General features: G+C 31.4%; 1 pseudogene; it reads left to right on the top strand.

The window, feature by feature from the left end:
• Positions 1–5,897: 5,897 nt before the first annotated feature.
• The window catches only part of LOC100802837 (cytokinin dehydrogenase 2-like), a 34,751-nt pseudogene continuing 17,101 nt past the window's right edge, over positions 5,898–23,547 (top strand).

Below are 23,547 nucleotides of genomic sequence, written 5' to 3'. Positions count from 1 at the left end.
CAGACCCTGAAGTTAAACATATAAAGGCATTTAATCATGCCCTTCTTGGTAAATGGAGATAGAGAGTGCAAAATAATTGTGAGGGGCTATTGGTAAAAGTTTTAACATCTAAGTATAGGGGGTGTCTAAGTTGGTGTATAATGCATCAATCAAGGAAGAGACCATTTGGTGGAGGGATTTAGTTGAAGTATGTGGTAAGAGGGTAAATAAGTGTTGTTGGGGAAGTAAGGGAATGGGTGGAAGGTAGTTGGGAGTGGCATCTTAGGTGGTGAAGACCATGGTTTATCTGGGAGTTGTCTATATTGGGCAAGTTATTGAGTGACATTAATTATGCAATACTGAATCAAGTTGGGGAGGACATATTAGTTTAAAAAGGTGATCCCTCAGGTGCATACTCGGTCAAGGAGGCACACAAGCTACTCATTCTAATCCACAAGAAAGTTTCACATTCTTTCTCTCATACGTGGAAAATCCAATTGCCTCAAATAGTGTTTGTATTTCTTTGGCACTAGCTAAGGGGAAAATTGCCTTCAAAACTCATTTTAAGGAGGAATATAAGGAACTAATTTGTTGTGTCTATTATGTAATATTGAGGAGGAAGACTTGAATCACTTGTTTTCCACTTATAACTTTGCTATGAGTATTTGGTACAATTGCAACAGATGGGCAGGGGTTCAATGGGTGATACATCAGGACCCATGTTAAAATTTGGAACAACATAATTCACCTTGGGTGGCTCGGGCACATTGAAAGTTTGGAAAGTAGTTTGGAGTATAGTGACGTCATCCCTGTGGACATAAAGAAAAAGCATAGTTTTCAAAGGGAAATAACCAGATTTTAATGTAGTTGTTGAATTGATCCGCTGTAGAGCTTGGGCTTAGATTTCGACATGTTGGAAGAAAACAACTTTTTCATTTTATGAATTTTCCTTTTAGTCCTCCAAATTTAAGGAAAAGTCTTCACCTTGAGTGGTGAAAAGACTAAAGGGGTTGGCAACTTGATTCAAGGTATATGTTTTATAAATCAAGACATTTTAGTTGTTTTGTATAACTTAGAAGTGACCCATCTTTTATTTCTTAAGATTGTGTGCTTCACCTAAAATTGTCTATCAAACCATTACTTCTTTTGTTCAATGTATCTACTCTTGCTAAGGATTATATCCTTGTTTCTCATGATTACATAGATTTCTATCTTTTACTCCAAGATAGGATTTTCCTTGTGTCACTACTAAAAAAACTCCTTTTTATGACACAATCTCAACTATGGTTATCGAAAAACCGTCGTCGTTTGTATAGCAGTGGTAATTTTGTAAATATTGTCAACATTTCAAAGACAGCTTTCGCGAAACCATCTTTGAATAATGTAAAACAAAAATGGTTTTCACGAAACCGTCTTTGTTTTACATTATTCAAAGATGGTTTCGTAAAAACCAAATTTGTGCAATTTTAACTTTTGAATGTGGGTCGTTCCTCTCCTCTCACGTGCTCTCTCCTCTTCCTAATACCCTTTTTCCTCTTCCCAATGTCCCTTTATTGGTTCTCATTCATCTACATGTTTAGCATGTTATGGTTAAGCAGATCGTCTCTCTCCATTCCCCAATAAACCAAAACCAAATAAAAATTTCTCTCTCCACTTGTGCACTCTAATAGAGAGATAAAACATGTGTGTGTTTGAAAAAAGATAAGGATGACAAGGCAAGTGGTGGTGACCAATGGTGGCGAATGCAGTGCTATCGGGAAGGGCCAAAGAGGCGCCAATGGTGAAGAATAGCAAAACTTGGTGTCACTGGTGGCGTTTTTGCTGGTGGTGCTAAGGAAGTCAATGGTGGCCTGCAGCGTGGACAGTCCTGACGATGTAATCCCTACTGTCCATCATCCCATGATGATGAAGTTGCAGTCGAGAACCTAAGGTTCTTCAAATCATAGAGAGATTCAGGGAGAGGACCGTATATCCGGTCGGGAGTGAGGGTGAACACGACGAATGCGGAGAGCTCTCCAACGTCAAGGCCGAGGCAGCCGGTGACACTGGGGGAACCTGCCATGGTGTTGATGAGGTTGAGCATGATGGCATTGTTGAAGTTACCGACGAAGATCTTGAGTATTGCTATAGTACCGCCATTGTTGTCCCCTGCGTGGTTGGTGCCTTGAGTAGTGCTACAATACTCTCACATAAGGTATCTAGTCATTTATTCTTAAAAAATAATTTGGTAGCAATCTGGTGAAGATTATTGCTCACTTATCTAAGAGAGTGTACGTAGTACTAATTAGTAATTCCCATTGAATTTGAGTTGATTTTTTTATTTATTTGTAATTGTAACTATAACTCACTTTGGTTCTATGCAAACAAATACAGGTCTCAAGGTATTGTGTGGCTAGAAGTTAGATGCAAACACATATGAAGTAACAAAGTTCATTATGCAGCCCAAGAAGAAAACAATGGAGTAACAAATTCCTTCCATAGTTCCATGTATCTAACACCCCTGATAGCATATGCCAAAGCAAAGGACTCAAGCTCTGTCATTTCTTATGATGTTAGTTCCATGTATCTAAATTGAGGAATATAGTTCTGTAATTTTTTGGTTCATGAATCCATTTGCAATTGTACAACTCAAACATCAATTTCAGAAGTTGTCTCTTTTTAGTTTTTAAGTTTCATGATTATCATAGTTTGCTATTTTGAAATCTTGTTCAACTTACCCATTGTAGGACAAATGAAGAATGAGGTCAAATGATGTATGGGGTGAAGGCATTGGTGTAAATACTAATGTTGATTTTAGATCAGGATATATTATGAATATTAGCATTGTTGGTCTTCAAAAAAAGGATGTGTTCGTGATGGTTGGTACCCAAGTATATCCATTATCTCTTTAATGTATTTTAATAATGTCTATTTTTTAATGTTACAGATGGTCAAATGATTCCTATCTTAGACTAAATAATTTTTCTTAAGTACGTACTTCATCCCATAATTATTTAGCAATTTACTTATGTAAATTAAGTATTCTACAAGGTTTTTATTACTACTAAATACCACCTTGCTAAGGGTATATTTGCACTACTATTCTACAAGACAAAGAAAAAATCTACAGTTTTGAAATTTATGCCTCATTTTTCTTCTATAAGTTTTATTTCTTGGTTTTTATTACTTTTTCAAATCTAATGTGCTTATGTTTTGTTTGGCTTCGCTTACTTTTTTTGTAGCTGATGCTATCTTCTACAAGGTATGTGATGAATTTTTTTCTTACTTATTTCCTATCTTGCAAATGAAGAGATCCATGCATAGGGTGACATGCAATTCTACTTTAAAATATTAACTCAGTGACTATTTTAAATATTTTTTATCCTTCTTTGTAAATAATAGGTTCTCTTTTTCAATAAAAAAATATTTTTTATCCTTCTTTGTAGAAAATAGGTTCTCTTTGAATTTGGTAGAGCATTTTATTAATATGCATGTGAATGAGATTATGCACCATGAATAGTAGATATTTTAAAAAAGGAGATGCAATTATAATAGTAGTTGTAGTTAATTTCTAATTAATTTTTATTTTTATTTAAAAAAAACATTCTAAGACGATTCTTTGTAAAATCGTCTTAAAATCCTCATTTTTTTAAAATTCTTTTTTTATAAAAGATCTTCTAAGACAGTTCTTTGAAAAACTCTCTTAAAAAGTCTACATTCTAAGCGGTTTTTACCTCTATTTTTAAAAAAAACATTCTAATACGGTTTTTCTACTAAACAGTCTTAGAAATCTTCGATACTAAGATGATTGGATAACCGCCGTGGAAAGTAAATATTTTCCACAACGGTGGCTTCAAAGACGGTTCTGAAACCGTCTTCGAATGTGTTTTGGAATCGACATTGAAAGTCTTCCTTCTAGTAGTGTGTATTTGATAGTATGACTATAATTTGACTGGACTAGATATTATCCTTGACATCGATTCACTTTTTTCCAATCAAATTATGTTTTTGTTTTAGTAATATTATATAATTTTCCTAAGATATTTCCTCCACCCTAAAGCCAATTTCTTTTATCTTCTCTAGCATTTCTCAAGTCTCCCAAAGCATAGTGGAAAGTGGAAAAAGTTTTATTTTATTAATTTCCTTAAAAAATATAAGTTGAGGTTGAACTTGCAACTATATGCATTATTAGAGAATTTAGATGTGTTTTCCGATGAAGTCACCACCTTACCTCTAGAAAGCGAAGTAAAGTTCTCAATAAAGTTGATTCCATAGAAAAGGTTAATCTTTGTGGCGTCCTATATATAGGATGTCACATTTAGAAATGAGTGGGTTGAAGAGGCGGTAAAAAGATTAAAGCATCCACACTATGTTCCCACCGTGGTGTGTTGAGTATGGCTCTAGTAGAGAAGATATCCTAATTTATTTAGCAGTCACGCTAAGTGCACCCCAACATACGCTAAGTGTGGGACTTCTAGAGAGTAAGTTTATAGCCTTTATAAAATGGCACTAACTGCCACTCTTGTATGTTAAGGACCACTCTTATGCGCTAAGCACCACTCTTGTTGGCTAAGCTCTAAGGTCAAGCACACTAAGAAAGGCCATGCATATGTTAAGTACAAGACCTCTAGCTACACAAACATGGCATTTTCTGTCATGAATTCATTCATGACGCAATGAGGATATACCATGTTTTATATATGCATGTTGAGAAATCTTTTGTGGAGGAAAGAAGATAGTAATCCCTCTAGATACTTAGGGATGACTAAAGGTTTTATTGAAAAAGGTGCGTGCAAAAGATTTCTGAGGTACCCTTATTAGTGGTAGGTTTTATCACTTCTATTCTCAATAAGTTGTAGTTACCTTTCAGACCAGAGGAGTATATAAGTACGAGGTCATAGTATAAGGACAAATGGATGCTTCTTAAAAGTTTGAGGTCAATTTTTGTTGTATGACAAAAAAAGTGGAAAAGACAAGTGTTAAGCATGCAAAAGATAATGATTTATGTTTATGAAAATGTTACACAAATATTTATGACATATTTTGCACTCATGAGACATATTTATGTTGATGCACACTACTACAAAAACCACTTTTTACGATGTTGATTTTACGTCAATTGATAAAAATCGACTTAGATAGAAACATGGTGACATTTTTATAACTAAATGCAACATCTTTACGACGATTTTGTGAAAATTGTCTTAAAAGGTTGTCAACTGTCTTAAAATATTTTCCACTATTTTTAATTAAATAAAAACAAACGCATCTGTTCAACTTCCCCTCTCACTAACCACTACACACACAAATGCGCCTGTTCGAAACCCTAAAATTCCTTCTCACACTCCTCGACTTCCCTTCCTCCAAACTCGAAGACAATCTCCCTCTCTTCCTTAAATGCCTCAATTATCTTTTCAAACTCAACAAATCAACTCTTCGTTCCCCTGTTCCTTACCTATGGCCAACATTCCTCACTCTTATCCACTGCCTCGAACATATCGCCAAATTCCACATCCACCTTTCTTCTTCCCCTAAACAAAACAACTCTTTCTACCAATACACTATCAACAACTACATGCACTTCATCCACAACGAGGACGACATTGTTGAGGACCTCGACCGCAACATCAAGGAGAAGCTCCACCACATAAAAGGTCACCGCCAAGGACCACCTCTAGTCCATGCATCGCAGCGCTGTTGAACTCGAGGCGGAGCTCGGTCGGCTCTTGTTCCTGCCGTCTTTGAAAGATGCGCTGGAGAAGGAGAAGGCAATACTGGAGGATGGCATGAAGAATTTCCATAGAAAGATCGAGGACGAGGAGTTATTGTCATGGATCGAGCAGTCAGAGAGGGTTCTAGTGGAGAAGGACAAGTAGGTAGAGGCAAAGGAAGAGAAGAGGAAGTGGATCTATGAGGAGAACAAGGAGCTGAAACTGCGCATGGAGGTGGATACATTCAATGCGAAGGACATGGAAAGGGGCTCTACAGAGGCTGAGCTTCTAAGGAATGCGTTAGAGGAGCAAGCATGCGATCTCCACACCATTCTCTCACACAAAATCAAAGACCTTGAGGCTCTCGCCATGGAGTGCAACCAAGCCCTTAAGAGGTCACTCTCTTATCACCAATTCATTATCATTATTATCAAGAAAATTGTGATTGATTGATGTTATCAGATATTGTGGTGTCTCTTGAATTCATTATGATGCCAATGGTACTAATTGAGTGATTATAGGTTGAAGATTGGGAATGGAATACAATATTTGTTGAATGCCAAGGAGACTACTCGTGCTGAGATAATGGGAATTGATCACAAACTCTCAATCTGCAATGCAGGGCATTTTAATGAGGATGAGGTTCTTATACAATTTGTTTCCATTTTCTTGTGCTAGGTCTCTATTTCATGTGTAATATTAACCCATTACTATGCCACAGGCTCGTTTTTTCTTTCGGCAACTCATATCTGGGGTCAGCTATTGTCATGCAATGGTAACTGATCTCCATAAGGTTGTTCTTTAGTTTTCTTATGAAGCTATTTTGTTCTACTAATATAGACACTACTATATTGAACTTGGGTAACTATCTCCTTGAGTTACTAAAAGGTGGTTTTATTCATTTTTGTTATTGGAAGGGACAATTGTGCATGATTATGATTGTGAATTATTTGATTATTTGAATTACTAATTAAGTTTGTGCTTAATCCATTCATTAGAATTGGGCATATCCCAAGTCTAAGTGATAGAGTGCTAGACCAGAATGTAGGCTTGAATTTTGAAACGCTCAGGATTTGGAAAGTGTATGTTTATAAGAAGAGGAAAACTACTGAGAAGAGGATTAGGAGAATGCTAAGTTCATTAAGTTGGCAGGTTGGTTGGGGTGTGGGGTGAATATAAGGAATGGAACTTAGTTTTACATATTTTAAAAAATTTGAATTGTTTTTATCAATTACTATATCCTACAAATCTAATAGATTTTGTTATTGGCAGTCTTCGGTGCTTCATTCACAACCTAAGCCAAATGTGGGAACTCCGACATATATTGCTCTAGAAGTATTGTTGTAGCAATAATATGATGGCAAGGTAGAGTACTCTTTATAGTTGTGGTCAATAAAGATCCAATGAAATCAAAATATTATGGTCTGTTTAGCTAATAGTTGGCTTAATTACTGGAGATTATAATTTTCCTATCAGCATTATTGATATACTAGTTCAAGTCATAAGGTATTATGATTTTATCTTCATCTTCCTTTATTTTTTAACTATAAAATTGAAACTATAAAACTATAAGGATGTTGCTTTCTGAGAATTTCTGGACATTTCTTGAGTTTATGTGAATCTTGACATTGTGAGTTGTATGTAACATTGCAGCTAATAAAAGAGCTTAATTATGAAGGCTCAAGAGCTGATTTCGATTGTAGTATGTTAATTTTATACTCAATCCAATTTTCCTATTTTTTAAAATCTTCACATTGTCATTACCACATGTGTTGGAATATTATGAATATTATGTTAATTTTATACGTAATCCAATTTTTTCTACTTGTTGAAATATTATGAATCAAAGATAATTTTATTCTCTATAGTTTATGAAATTGTTGCAATCACTGTATTTAATTACTCTTTATTCACTTGCATAATGCTTATCTTGTCTAATTGAGTAATTATATCAGTTTATTATTTTATTTGTAGATGCAAACCTTTTCTGTAAAAATCTGAAATCGTGTTCGGTGGGAGTGTTGTCATTAAGTTCAAGAAAAAAACTTTCCTTTTAGCTATTAATATTTTCTAATATGTAGGTTCTATTATTTTGGTTTAGGTGGTAAGTATAGCTGCATGTTGGGATGAACAGATTAATTCCATATTGTTGGTTTAGTATGGCAATAAATAGAGATCTATAGCACCTAGAGTTAAAGAGGAATACTGAGAAGGCAAAAAAGGAAGAACAATTTGAGGGGTCTGCTGCCTCTTTCCCAATCTTTTCTACTCAGTCTTTCTTTCTCTTTCCTTGCTTTGCATTATGTTATCACTAGGGCTATTATTTTCACTAACGCTTACATTTCTGTTTAATGTCTATTAGTACTAGATCTATTTGATGTTGTTCCATGTAGTTTGACTGATTGATTCTTTATATGTTTGAGATCTTGATTTCTCCATAAAAGTGATAGGTGTTGAAATAACACGTGATAATGATGATCTAGCAATGAGTTCACGTAATGTGTATCTTTCACCTGAAGAGAGGGAAAAGGTATTTTTATTCAAATATTGTGTAATTAATTAAAGCCAGCAATGATATTTAATTTTGAAGTATTTGTGAATGATAATGTAAAATTTATGTTACAAAGTTTTTCTTATGTTAGCCTCTTCACTTTAAGCTGTACTAATCCTTAATAAATTGTTAGTATACTTTTGCTTCTTACTACAGCTAGGAAACAATGATTTCTTTCAATCCTTTCAGGCACTATCAATAAATAAATCATTGTTAAGAGCTAAATCATCAGCAGAAGCTGGTCAAGTGCATTCAAAGAAGTTGAGAAATTTGGTCGTCCAATGTATTACTTTGTAACATATCTTTTTTTCTTGTGTTTAATTTGGTCGTCCAATGTATTCAAATGCTGGTGGAATGATTGATTATGCTGAGGTGAGATGTTAAATATCTTTCTTTTCCGTGTTTAATTTGGAGTGTCTTAAGAAATCCTCACATCCTTTGAAAGAACACAATTAATCATGGTTAATATTGCCCCAAGTTACTTTGGTTGTGATGTATGCCTTACCAAAATATAATTGGACCTTACAGATCCTTGAATGAAGCCAAAGCAATACAGAATTAGAATTTATGAATAATGGAAGGTATTGTTTAATACGAACTAGATAATTTATGGAATGTATTGTTTTACCTAGCTATTGACATACATTTTGGCTATTTTGAAGCATTAGTGCAGAAGGTAAGGTGCAGTGCTACAGGGCTTTGGATGGGTGGTGAGTTGTCCAAATAATTTTGTTCTCTGTAGTTTAGTTTTACATATGATACATAATACATTTTAGGCTTTTCATGTATCATAGCCAATTCTACTATATATTCTTTTAGGCTTTAAAGCTATTGAGTGAGAAAATGGTATATATATAACCATTAATTTCTGGGCTTCGATGTAAGCTTAAGCTTGTAGGGGAGTTGGTCCTTAACGTGGTATTGAAACTTAGCAATTTGGTGGTGGAGCTGCAGTGGAGCAACAAGGATTAGACTTCTGACCACTTGGTGACAAAGGCTCTCAAGCCAAGTTAAGAACCAACTCTTCTTTAAATTCAAGCTATTAGGTGTAGTTGAATGGTTTTATATTTTTAACAAAAGTTGTACTTTATTTGCAGTTGAATGGTTTCCATGTAAGCTTGTACCCTTGAATATTAAGAGAGATTATCTAATAGGTATGATTTTTTTAATATTATTCAGTTATTCAATAATGACTTTAATTTTCATATGCTTGATTTTTTTCTTAATTATTTTAATTATTTATGTTTTAATATTTTTTTTAGATGTCAAAGGAGTTGTGACAACTATATCTTCCATTAGAGATTCCATTAGAGAGTATTTCAAGGGTGGAAAATCATTGAAGAGGATATTTATTGAAGTCAATTATTCATCGTATGTATTCTATTTTAAACATGTCACTTATTTTTCTATGATGAGCAATTTTGAATTGGAAATAGTTAGTGGTAAAATTTCATTTGAAACTGTGTGGAGGGGACAAGAAAATCTACTGTTTCAGCTGAGGCAGAGAACAACAATGTGAAGAAGGAAGAAAACAACAATGATAACAACAACAACTACTACAATGAAAGTAATAGCAAAATCGAGAATTCGAGTGAGTGTCTAAGCAAGGCCAAACGTCAAATGAAGACGCCGTTTCAACTTGAAACACTCGAGAAAGCTTATGCTGGTTTGTTATCGTTAACCTTTTTTATTTTATTTTTTTCTTGTTCAATTTCTAGGCTTTTTTATTGTTCAATTTTTTTGTTTTTGGTTTTTAGTTGAGAATTACTCGTTGGAGACTATGAGGGTGGAGTTGTCGGAGAAGTTGGAATTGTCGGATTGGCAGTTGCAGATGTGGTTCTGTCACCGGTGATTGAAGGACAAGAAGGAGTTGTCGGCAAAGAAGCCGCAAAAGGCAGCGGCGTTGCCGGATTCTCCGATGGAGGAGCCCAAGTTGGTTTTTATGGGATATGCAATTCAACCATTTAAATGAACTTGTCTTGCATGCTTGCTTTAGTTATTATCTTTTCATTGTATGTTTCTACTTAGGTATCATGATAATGATGTCAACTATGGAGTTTCTATTTTTGATATGTATGTGTTTTTTATTTTGTTAAGTGGTAATGGGTAAACAAGTTTCTTGGGTGTTCTGTTTAAGAGTATCATAGGAAGCAGGGATGAAATGTTCTTTTTTAGCTTTGGTTGTCTTCTTTCTGAATGATATATTGATAATTTGGGCTCATATAAATATGTGTTTATCCCATTGGGCATTTGTAATATGAGTTGATGACAGTGTTAGTGACAATTTAGTCTTGTCTTCTACATGTTTACTTAAAATAAATTATATGTGACTATCAAAAAGAAAATGAACTAAAATGAAACTATGAGCACAACCTTTGATTGGAGCCTATTCATGGAAACCTTTTGCCTGTTTTATTTGCTTGAAATGTATAACTTGTTAAAGCTTTTCTATGGTAGAGATAATTGAACATAACTATAGTTCCAACTTCCAAGAATCATTATTAATTATATGCCAAGTAAGAGCATTATTATATTTTATGCAAGAAACTGAGTGATTAGTTTGGCTGGAAAGTTGAGCTTGAATGAGCACCATATGGAATTGAAAACCATCGAGTATATGGATTACAAGATAGTGTACTAGGGGTGGGAAAAAATAATGACTTATAACTGCAAGAATGAGATTGTTGTGTTGCCTTGTGGCCTTCATGTTTAAGGCTGATTCATATATTATATATATGCAGGTTATCATGGGTCAAGCTGTTGTGCAAAGGTGCAAAGCAAATGTCAATTTCCATGATGAAGAGAAACCTTTATATCCTCCAACAGGATGCAGAGGTGCACCATTACTTTCACCCTACCTTGTAATCAATGAAGATGGACTTCCCTATGGGGCTGCACTTCATGCATCATTGGCCACTAGTTATCTTACAAATTATCAGCAAGACATAGCCAGGGTATGGTTTACAGTTTTAATAATTACAGGAGACTATGCAGTATGTACTTGACTATATTAGCCTGATATGTGGCTGCACTAGTTTTAATAATTACAGTTTTAATGGCCAGGGCTGCACTTCATGCAATGCAAATGCCTTATTTCTTGCAACATCAACCTGATATGTGGCATTGTTTATCGTTTTAATAATTTGACTTGAACTAGAATAATACTATATTCTAGAAATGTATCTATTTTTTCATTTGATTTCCAACAATGATTTGGACCTGTTGCTGGCATGGCTTTCTTTTCAGCTGTTTACGTGCTATATTGAGTGTGACCCTTATGGTTTTGTTTGACTAGATTTGCTATACAGGACTATAGACACTCAGCACACAAGAGTTTCCCTTCAAGAAATATTCTCCTATTTCTTATTTCTCTTGACATATACTTTCAAAGGCTTATTACCCTCCATCTATACTTTGTTGAAGCCGTGCTTTTTTTTAGCTTTCCCCTTAAAAATGCTTTGATATATTAATATCAACAAAAATATTAATTACATTCATTTGAAGCATGATTTGATTTCTAAGATTAATTACATCCTATTCCTCATTCACTGCTGTGGTTGTTTCCAGTGTAGCAATTCTATGCAGTTTTCTCCTTCTTTTTCATCCTTAGGAGTCCCGATTTATAATTAGTGTTTGTAAAGGTAATTGCCACTTGTCTTTTTAATTTATTTCCTTTTATATTGTCTTTTTAATTTTATTAAAGTGCAGTCAAATTTTATTTACTAAAAGTATATATTACTTTAAGAAAGATAACGAGAGATGGAGGAATTATTATTATTGTATGTTATTATTTTGGGGATAATGGTTTGGTGGAATTTAATTATGTGTAGGTGGATGACAAGTACCAATATTCATGTCACAACAAAGATAGCCAAGTTCATGGATGGGAAGACGCTAAACTGTAGGTTTAATATTAATTTACTTTATCTATCTAATATATAAGTATATATTATATAGCTTGATTTTATAACTTAGCTAATAGTGACACTAGCACACATATATATGCCTAGCATACGTATATATTATCTATCTAATATATCACTTTTATTTTCCCATAAGTCCATATCTGATTATTAGTAGTATTAATTTATTGATTCTTAATTGGTTTTGATTTGGTTTTTGGCACTGAACATGTGTAGCTCAATAGAATTATCTCACTAATTCTTTTTAATTTTGCCAGTTTAGTTGATTATACTCTGTTTTGTTTATTGATACACAAATGCTAACCAATATCTTTAATAAGAATACTATTTAAATTTTTTTAAAATAATTAAATGCATAAAAATATGCTTGCAATGATTTTGAATTGCACTCCTATGTTATTTTTCATAATTTTTTTGTTTAATTTCTTAACCACTGGTTAGCTGGATTGGACCATATATTTTACCAAATAATTAACTTTTGATATGGAAATCACTAAGACATTAAACTCTTCATTCAATTGAAATGGATGGATCAGTAAGGTCCAGTTAGTTAGATGAAAAGTATTGTAATGAGTATAATCTCTTTTTGTCGAGTGCAGACTCAGAACTTTGTGTGCAAGTTACTGGACCGGAGTCATGGAGTAGTTTGGACCACTACAGCTCCACCAAGTGGACCTTTGACTTTAATATCTACTGGACAAGACAATTACAAGGTAATATAATTCTAAGTACAAGGAACTTGATCCGTTAGATCATTTATTACTACTAAAAGCTCTTTGTGAAGTTATAGCTCAGGTATTAATTTTTTCTGTTTTGTTTATTTAATTTGATATATTAATATATGAATACTTTTGCATCTCATGACTAGAAACACTCTTAGTCTATGTTACTAATCATCTTTGGTGTTTCTCTCTCTTTTTTTATAATGCCTTTGGCTGTTTTAGTTTTGTCTGATGTAAATAATTTTGAAGATTCTCAAAACCTTAAAATTGTCATTGCTAACATGTCTATTTTAGTTATAGGTACGATACAATTTCAAAAGGTCGGAGTCACAGATTGTACAGGGAAATTATCACATCAGATTCAATTCCAAATGATAAGGATGAAGAATGTTTATCACTCCCCACCATTCAATGGGAAACACTTGCTTCCAATCTTGAAGATGTTTCAAAAGTAGTTGTAAGATCATGTTAACCATCTTTTGTCTTACTTTTTCCCCTGGATTTGAAACCTTATTAACTTTACCTTTAAATGTTAACTGTAGGAAAAATTTGCAATCAGCAAGTCTGCTGTAGAAGTTGCTGTTAGCATGAAACTTCAAGATGATGCTATTCCTGCTCTTGAAAAGCTTCGGAAGGTATCGACATCCTTTAGTTTACTGTTTGATTATTAGTAACATATATAATATTGTAATTATAAATATTGATTTTATTATTATATAATAATATTTATATATTAGTACAAGCCCAAGCCCCCAAATAAAGGACTAATAACCTAATATCTTAACATATAAGAGATAACCTTTTAATTTAAAAGTTTGTAACAAGTAATAATGCTGGTGGGGGAGGGTAGCAATTTGAACTCCAGGTCCCTGATCTCTGCAAATCTATTTTGGTCCTATATGATCTTTTTTCACATGTTATATGCATTTGTCATGTTTGTTACTTCCCATCATGTTTTGTTTGGAACTTTATTTTTTGCAGCACTCTAAACCTTTCTATTCAAGAGACTATGGTCACAAATATTTTACTAGGGAAGAATGATAACGTGAAAAATGTTTGTATATTCTTTGGAATGAAATTCTATGCTCCCTGTGTTATTCTCACCACAGGGACTTTTATGAGTGGTAAAATTTGGGTCGGTAGAACTTCTATGACTGCAAGAAGAGATGGCGAGTCTACTTCACTTGGATTAACATAAAACTTACAACGACTTGGTTTTGAAATTGATCGATTGAAAATTGGAACCCCTACCCGAGTGGACATTCGCACTGTAAATTTCTAACGATTAGAACCACAACATGGAGATGAAGAGGTTTGTCCATCTAAACCTATAAGTAGGTTCATTAGATTCAATTTTGGTTCAAATCAGGCTTTTGGTTTGTAGTTTGCAAATGGTTGTCTGGACTCATTCCAAGTGTCACTTCTGATTATGTTAGTCTATTAGTAATCTTGATACAACTTAAAAGGCCTTAGTAGTTTGCTACTGGGAGAATTATGTCTACCAGTCATCAGTTGGGCCAGGTCCAAGATGTTTTTTATGTTAATTCTCTGATTGGCTTAGTCGATAATAATATTTAACATAGATAGCTATGCAATACTTTTAGTCCTGATAGTTCAAACAATTTACGACATGATAAATAAAAATAGAATTTTACTTTTCCTCTAGTGTTGAATGATAATGATAATGCTGAGTTGCTAACTGCTTGTATTTATAAATACTGACTTTAATATTATATAATAATATTTATTGATTATTACTAATATTGATAATATAATTTTTTATTATTAATTAACCTAAATTTTAATTGTTTGCAGGTTATTCAACATTTAACATCGGTGCTTACGTCACCAACGATGTTAAAACACACAAGCTATTCAACATTTAACATCGGTGCTTACGTCACCACTGATGTTAAAACACACATTTTTTACATCGTTGATGAATACAACACCGACTTATAAGGTATAATTTATACATCGGTGGTCAGGATAACACCGATGTAGAAAATATTGTATTTCTACAACGGTCGATTGAGGAACAATGTCGAAACTTTTAACTTTCAACGACATCATATTAAAAAACGGTCCAAAAATGATGTAAAATGCCATTTTCGACCGATGTAAAAACTACGATTTCTAGTAATGTATAACAGAAGGAGTCACCTCGATAAGCTCCATTATGTTCGGTCGACGCTAAATATCTGTTTAATGACTAAATTTGATGACATATTTTCACTCAATTTAACTTCGCTCAATCTGACCCAAAATATCTATTTTAATTATAAAATAAAAAAACTAAAAATTGCTTATTTAATTAAAAAACACTTTTAAAAAATTAAATAAAATCACTCATATTATGTTTTTATTCCTATATACTTTGTTAATATTTATTTCAATTTTTAGTTAAGATTATAAAATATAAATAAAAATTAAAGAGTACATTATAATTACAAAGCTTATAGTGAAATACAATTATATAGTAAAAGGTTAAACAATAATCGAAACACTGTTACATCTGTAATTTTTATTTTCCTTTATTTTAAAAATATATTTCCTTAATAAAATAATATATTTTATCACAAGAGTCTAATTCAATTGGTTGAGTAAAATGTGAGTTGTTATAAATTTCTTGAATCAATTCCTACGTATAAAAAAATAAATAATAATAATAATAATAATAATAATAATAATAATAATAATAATAATAATAGTTTAGATAAAGTAATATTATGACTAAATGAATCTCCTTTATTATAGCACGAATATATAATATAAATATAACAATTTTTATCTATCATGATTTGTAGTATATTATAACAATACTAAAATACATACTCTTAGGGGGTGTTTGGTTTGACTGTTTTATGTTTTCATTTTCACTGGAAATAAAAAATGGTGATAGAAATGCGTTTGGTTGAATTTTTGAAAACATTTTTAGTGAAAATATTTTCTCAAACGAACCAAAAACTAGAAACAATAAAATCTCGTTTTCAGTTGAAACCAAGAACTTCATTTTGGGTAAAATGAAAATGCGGGGGCAAGAAATGTAATTTTAAGCAAATCTAAAAATACATTTTCTTTTATAAACGTATTTTCAGTGTTTTTATTTCTTGAAAGCAGAAAACAAGAAGTCAAACCAAACATATTTTCAGAATTTTAATATTTTGAAAATGAAAACAGGAAATAAAAACAAAAAATGAAAATGCAAACCAAGCACACCTTTATTATTTCATTTTTCGTTACCAAAGAAATAAAAATGCATACTCCTATCACTTCATTCTTCATTAGTAACAGATATCCCTTTTTCATAATTAATTATATATTTATACTTATTATAAGTAGCTTCATCAATATAACACAAGTATGATTGTTTGAAATCAAAATAAGTTATTGTAAAGGTAAACGTTTAATTTTACAAGTATTTTACATCTAAATAAGTGAAAATCTATCATTAGATCTAATCATTGAACAAATATTAAATACCAGGATGGAGCATATTGAGGTGACACCTCTTGTTACATGACAAACAAAAAGTATAAGGTACTATTTAAAGTGGGATCTCCTATATTCATTTGTGACACAAATATCCATTTAGTAAATATTTTGTTGACCAAGCATTCTAATAATTAGTTTTGATTTTTAAGGACAAATCCCATTTATAGAGTTATAATGGTGTCTAGTAGGATGAATGATTTCTCCTTCTCCTTTTATTAATGGTTAACAAATCACATAGTATGTTTGAAGTTACAAGGAACTAGTTTGTTGAAAAAACGGTGTAGGTGTGAATATAGCTATTTGATGGTTTTGATACAAATGTAGGCTAGTGGACAATGGCATTGAATGTTTTTAACATGGATTGGGTATCCCTTGACCCTATTTAATATATTCCTTTTGACTGATTAAAAAAATCGCATTAGAACCTACTTTTAAATGCTCTAATAATAAATAATTAAAATTGATAGTACTTCCTGTTTCACTCTCTACTTTTTTTTTTTATTTGTAGTTTCTATTTTACTCTACTTTATATATACATGTTAACTCAAAGCCATTGCAAATTACCAAATTAACTTATCTTCTCTCATGAAAATAAAATGGCACGGAGGAATTTAGTATTTTCCCAAGCTATGGCTGTGCTGTTGCTATCTAGCATAGTTCTCACACAAGCACAACCATGATCATGGTCAGCATTCCAAGCATCCAAAGAACTAGCCATAAAGCTTAGTCAGCCATAAAGCTTAGTCGTAACCCTCAAACCCTTCCACTAGATTATGGCCACATAGTTCACAAAACCCCAGTGGCAGTTTTCAATCCATCTTCTGTTAGTGACATCTTGGCCTTGATAAATTTCTCAAACTCTCTTCCCACCCCCATTCACCATAGCCCCTAGAGGGAAAGCCCACTCTGTTCATGGACAAGCCATGACACGAAATGGGGTGGTGTTGAATATGACTAACCTCAATAGTTCTCAAAATGGGTCAGGGATTTTGGTGTCTGCCTGTGATGGAAAAAGTCCATTGGTTTGTTATGTTGATGTAGGAGGAGGGCAAATGTGGATTGATGTGTTCCATGCAGCCCTTCAACGCGGACTCACACCTTTATCTTTGACCGATTATATGTACGCCACGATTGGGGGCACACTATCTAATGCTGGGATGGGTGGCATGGCCTTTCGATTCGGACCTCAGATCTCTAATGTTCTTCAATTAGATGTTGTTACAGGTATGACTCACTCAATTTTATCCGGTAATTTATCAATTAATTTATTTCATAACCATCTCCGATGTGAAGGGCTTAATTGCATATTTTATTTCTTGGAAATTATAATTGTATGATTTTTCATCTAGTTTCTAATTGTACTAATTGATTTTCTTAAGTATCTTATATTTATATTCAAGTTATACTTTTAATTATCTATCAAATATTTAACAAAGTATGTTAGTCTAAAATATTTCACGAAATATGTGACATTTAACATGATAATGTCATGCTGACGGATTCGACATGTACAACTTTAGTCTATTAAAATAATTTTAGTGTTAAATCTTAAATAAGAATCTTGAGCTCAAGATCTGATCTTTCATGAATCTTCCAATAAAGGAGTAGTATAGATCTCCATAGTAGAGTATGAGTTCTTGTATAAGAACCTTGAAGATGCACATGATTCAAAAAAAAACTTTTACTCAAAAGCTAAAAATGATCAACAACATCATGCGGGTAGCACCAACAGAAGAGGAGAATGATCAACAAGAAATAAAACCAGAAAAACCAAAAACAAGAAGTAAAAAAAAAAACAGAGACCATAAAGATCAAAGGACAAGAAAGGAAGAAAAAGAACAAACCATAATACTTGGAATCGCAAAGAGGGGAGGGAGAAGAAGGAAGAAAAAGAAGAAGAGAGAAGGAAGAGGGGAATGGCACAAGAGAGGGAGGAAAAAAAATCCAGAAATAAAAAAAAGAAAGACTGATTTGTAAAAATGACAATAAAGGACAAAAAAATTAATCAATTGGCATCCACTACTAAAAATTATACTAAAAAATCATATTTAATTTTTTAAATATTTAAAAGTAGGGTCAATATAGAACCTACTAAAAATTATCTAAAATTTCAAAATGAGAATTATCACTAAAGAAAAAAAAAATCATAGAGATAATGAGAGATCATCAATCTTACATGTCGTTGTGGGGTCTACCAAAAAAGTGATCTAATATGGGATCTACACCAAAATTCTCTTAGATTTTATAATTATAAAATTTTAGTCTCCCAAATTCTTATTAATATTGTGGAGAAAATTGAAAAAAAAAATATCATTATTATATGTAGTAAACTTATTATTATGTATATCAAAATAATATATTTATTACATTCATTGACATGTTTACTATATATATTTAGTATAATAATAGTATATTTATTACATTTTTTTGTTGACATACAAAAAGTCAGAGACTTAAAAGCTTCTAGTATAGAAAAAGAAATACCTACTACACCAGCTCTTAAAGAATTACATATGAAATCCGACGCATTTATGATCATATACTTTTACAGAAATATAAATTGTTATTCTATTTATAATTAGTATTTATATCAATAGAAAAAAATTATAGTTTATACTATGATATAAATTTTTAAAATATAAATTTATTATTTATATTGATATAATAATTTATAATTTTTACTATGATATAACTTTATAAATATAAATAGGCACCCCTTGTGCTTTTGAACTGGTTTTAATAATATATCTTTTTTTCGTTGCAAAAAAAGCGTTTATAAATATAAATTATCACTACATTAACATACTAATTTATATTTATTAATTTAATACTAAATATATAGTAAATGTATTATTAAATGAATGTAATAAACATATTATTATATATTATTAATTTTCAAAAAAGTTTTAATGCTTTTTCACCCTAGAAATATATATTTTTTTGTTTGTAATTCATATAAATTTTTATTTTGTTTATGATTCTTGTAATATTTAAACCTTCCATTGGAGATTAATGGGTAAAAAAAGAAGGTTTAAATATTATATGAATCATAAATAAAGTTTTCTGACAGAAAAAGAAAACTAATTAATATATAGTTAAAGTTAATGATATTTGTTTAAAAAGTGCTAATTACATTTTTTTTATCTAGTCAATGTTGTATAATTACCAAACATATAATACAATATATACAATTTTACAATGAATATTGAGCTAGTGTGTTTTTTAAAATTGTTTATGCTTAAAAAAATAGTTTTCTACTTATTTTTAAAAGTAAATCCTATATGCTTATTAAATAAGTATTTTTTTAAAAAAAATACTTATTTTAAAATTTTTTATTTTATTAATATGATGTGACATAATTGATAAATAATTTTGTCTCTTAAGCATGTGGTTGAGAATTCTATCTCTAACTTGGGCATATGGAAAAATATTTGTTAGAAAAAATCAATGTATTAAATGAATCTCGATCTTCAAGATTAATCATTAACTTTTTACTCAAGATACGTTATAATTAAAAAATTGATATTTTAAGTGTAAATAAACTTATACATGGTATATTAAAATTTATCAGGTCTTATGCTTAAATGTCTTATTGTACCTATCTTATTAAAAAAAACATCTAATTATACCCATAAAATATAAAAAAAATTGATATTTTAAGTATAAATAAACTGATACATGGTATATTAAAATTTATCAGGTCTTATGCTTAAATGTCTTATTGTACCTATCTTATTAAAAAAATCTAATTATACCTATAAAATAAAAGGTTTATTTCGCTCGTTTTGATTGTAAACATTTTTGCTGTTTGTTTGCGTCTTTGTAAATATTTTTTTTATATTTTAGTATCTAATGTTTGTTTTCCTCGTATAAACATTAATACATCTATATATGTGGCTTTTATATACAGGGAAAGGAGACCTTGTGACTTGCTCTAAGGAGAAGAACTCGGAGGCATTTTATGCTACTCTTGGAGGATTAGGTCAATTTGGGGTGATAACAAGAGCAAGAATACTTTTAGGACCTGCACCTACTAGGGCAGTATTAGTAGTTTCCCCTATTTCATATAGATTTTGTAAGGGTGAAAATAAAAATAATATTTTATAGGACTAAAATCAAACTCATTTCATATAAATCGAAATTAAAACTCACTCAAATTATAGATATACTAAAATCATATTTAATCTATAATTGTATGGATGTCATTTATTTGAAACATACATATTACAAATAATTGTTTTCAATAAATTTAGTCTTAGACACTATACAATTCCATTACTTTTAAAGTTGTACCAAATTATTATTTTTCTTTTTACAGAAGTTCTACCAAACTAATTAACTAACTTAAAAGATATTTATTTATTTACTTTTAACAAAGTTTGTTATGTGGGGAGTTTTCAGGTAAAGTGGCTCCGCCTGCTATACAACAACTTCACCGCATTTTCAATAGACCAAGAACATTTAATATCATTCAGTGAAAGGAATGACATTACTACAGCGGATTATGTAGAAGCTATACTTCTATCGAATCAGCCACCACTAGATCTTCTCTTTTTTCCAGCTTGTGATCATCAAAGGTAACTTTCCTGCTAACTCTCAATATGGCATTATCTTACCGAATTAATATATAATGTAAGAGATATGCGACTTATGTAAGAATTAATAAATAAATAATTAATAATTAAGGATTAAATTGTAATTGGGTTAAATAAGAGAAATTTATAAAGATAACTCTTACATGATGGATAGGAGTAGTGATTATAAAAGGGGTTAATACCCACTAACCTGAAATAAGGGATCATGACAAAAAATTGTTCTCTCTCACCTATAGTCATCAGAAACGTAGAGATGTGATGTAAAAATCTAAGGAAGTGAAATCTTTGATCTTGTCTTCCTTATTTATTGTTTATGAGAATCATAGGTAAGATCTTATTATTTCCTATAATTGATAATTTAAAAAATCTTTTAAAGTTTTTACATATGGTATTAGAGCAAGATTTTATGAAATTATATTATTCTTCATTGATGATGTTTTTCTCCAAATTTTATGAACCCTAATTATAAAATTTAGGATTTTTTATCGGCTGCACGAATGAAATTGTATGATTATTAAAATTGTCTTTCGGAATCCATTTGCAATTATGCACAAAGAAAGAAAGTGGGTAGAAAGTCTATAGGTTGTTTTCTTTAGGGATATGCTAGATGCACCCAGCATTATTGCTGGTGCACCCAGCAATTTATTGAAAGGTCAAGTTTGCCCTTCATTAAAAAATTTTAAAACACTTCCTCTTTTCTCCCGGATTCACTTTCTGCTTCTGCTTTTGTTTCTTTTCTTTCCTCTTCCGGGAGCATTCTCTTCCACCGCAAGCCACCGCGAGCCCAGCTGCTACTTCTTTCGCCTGGACGCCATTGCCGTTCGAGATAAGTTTTGTTAACCTTCCATTTGGTTTTATTATGCACTGTGTAGTTGTAGCATTAGGCTAGATTAAAAGAACCTTAGGTTAGCAGAACCATAGGGTAGAAGACGAGAGCAGGAGGTGTCGGAAAAAATGGGGAAAGGGGGCTGACGGCGAGGCTTCCGGAAGACCCGTTATGGGTTCTTCCGGAACTTCCGAAAGAACATTTTCTGGAAACTTTCCGGAAGAAGTGTTCTTCCGGAAGAAACCAAACGTTTTCCGGAAGAACCCTTATTCCGGAAACTTTCCGGAAGAAGGGTTCTTCCAGAAACGTTTGAGATTTCCGGAAGAAGTTTCCGGAAGAACACTTCTTCCGGAATTATTCCGGAAGAACACTTCTTCCGGAAAGTGGTTTTTTTTTCTTTTTTTTTAAAACAAAAATTATTTTTGTTTTTTTTTAAATGAATTATTATATTTCTGTTGATTATTTTGTTTTATAGATTTTATGAAAAATGAGATTTGGGTTTTTGATGTCATGTTTTTTTTATAATTTACATTGTGTATTTTTATTAAATATTAATTTGTAAATTTTTTTTTTATAAAAGTGGTTGTGTTTGTTTTTGTTTATTGTTGATTTTTTTAAATTAGTGTTTTTTCTTTAAAAATGAAGTTGTCTATTTTTATAATTAAAGTTGTGTGTTTTGGAAGTTTTATAAAAATACTATTTTTTTTTAAATTAATTAGTTTTTTTATTATAAATAAAGTATTTTATTTTCTAAAAAAATTGTGGATGTTTACTAAATAATTTTTTTTACATTAGTTGTTTAATTTTTTAAAAAAAATTAAGTTGTGGATGTTTAGTAATGAATTATTTTTATATTAGTTGTGTTTTTTTTTATAAATGAAGTTGTTTAATTTTTTTTAAAAAAATTAACTTGTGGATGTTTACTAAGTAATTTAGTTGTGTTTTTTTAAGTAATAAAGTTTCTTATTTTTTTTTAAAATTAAGAGTTGGATGTTTACTAATTAATTTTTTTTACATTAGTTGTGTTTTTTTTATAAATGATGTTGTTTAATTTTTTTTTAAAAATTAAGTTGTGGATGTTTAGTAATGAATTATTTTTATATTAGTTGTGTTTTTTTTATAAATGAAGTTGTTTATTTTTAAAAAAAAAAATTAACTTGTGGATGTTTACTAAATAATTTAGTTGTGTTTTTTTTTAATGAAGTTGTTTAATTTTGTTTTTAAAATTAAGTTGTGGATGTTTATTAATAAATTTTTTTTACATTAGTAGTGTTTTTTTTATAAATGAAGTTTAATTTTTAAAAAAAAATTATGTTGTGTATGTTTTAAAATAATTTGATTTAAGTTAGTCTTATTTGTTTATAAATAAAGTTGTTTTTTTTATAAAGAAAATTGTGTATATTTTGATCGAAAAAAATACGTGTTCGACATGATTTGCAGATCATGGCCAGAACACGAGGTTTAGATCGTGCGATAGGTAGAGTTGTAGGCAAAGATAGACCTGCTGATGAGGATGCTGCTGATGTTCCTGAGAGGCGTAGGCCTACTGCCTCAGCCCGTAGGCTACGCGTTCATCAGATGACTGCGGAGGGACGTGATATGGCTGAGGACGTCGCTGACATGACTGATGATGTCCCTGAGCAGCCTACAGAGGCACCTGAGATGCGTGTGGACGCACAGGGTGCTGATAGTGGTGAGGGGTCAGATGGTGATGATGCTGCAGAGGGATTCCCTGGTGGTCCACGAGACCCGTCAGTGCTCACATC

The sequence above is a fragment of the Glycine max genome, chromosome 15, assembly GCF_000004515.6.
Source record: "Glycine max cultivar Williams 82 chromosome 15, Glycine_max_v4.0, whole genome shotgun sequence".
NCBI classification, from domain to species: domain Eukaryota; kingdom Viridiplantae; phylum Streptophyta; class Magnoliopsida; order Fabales; family Fabaceae; genus Glycine; species Glycine max.
Note: the sequence above shows the minus strand (reverse complement) of the source record. Positions and strands in the feature narration are given on the sequence as shown.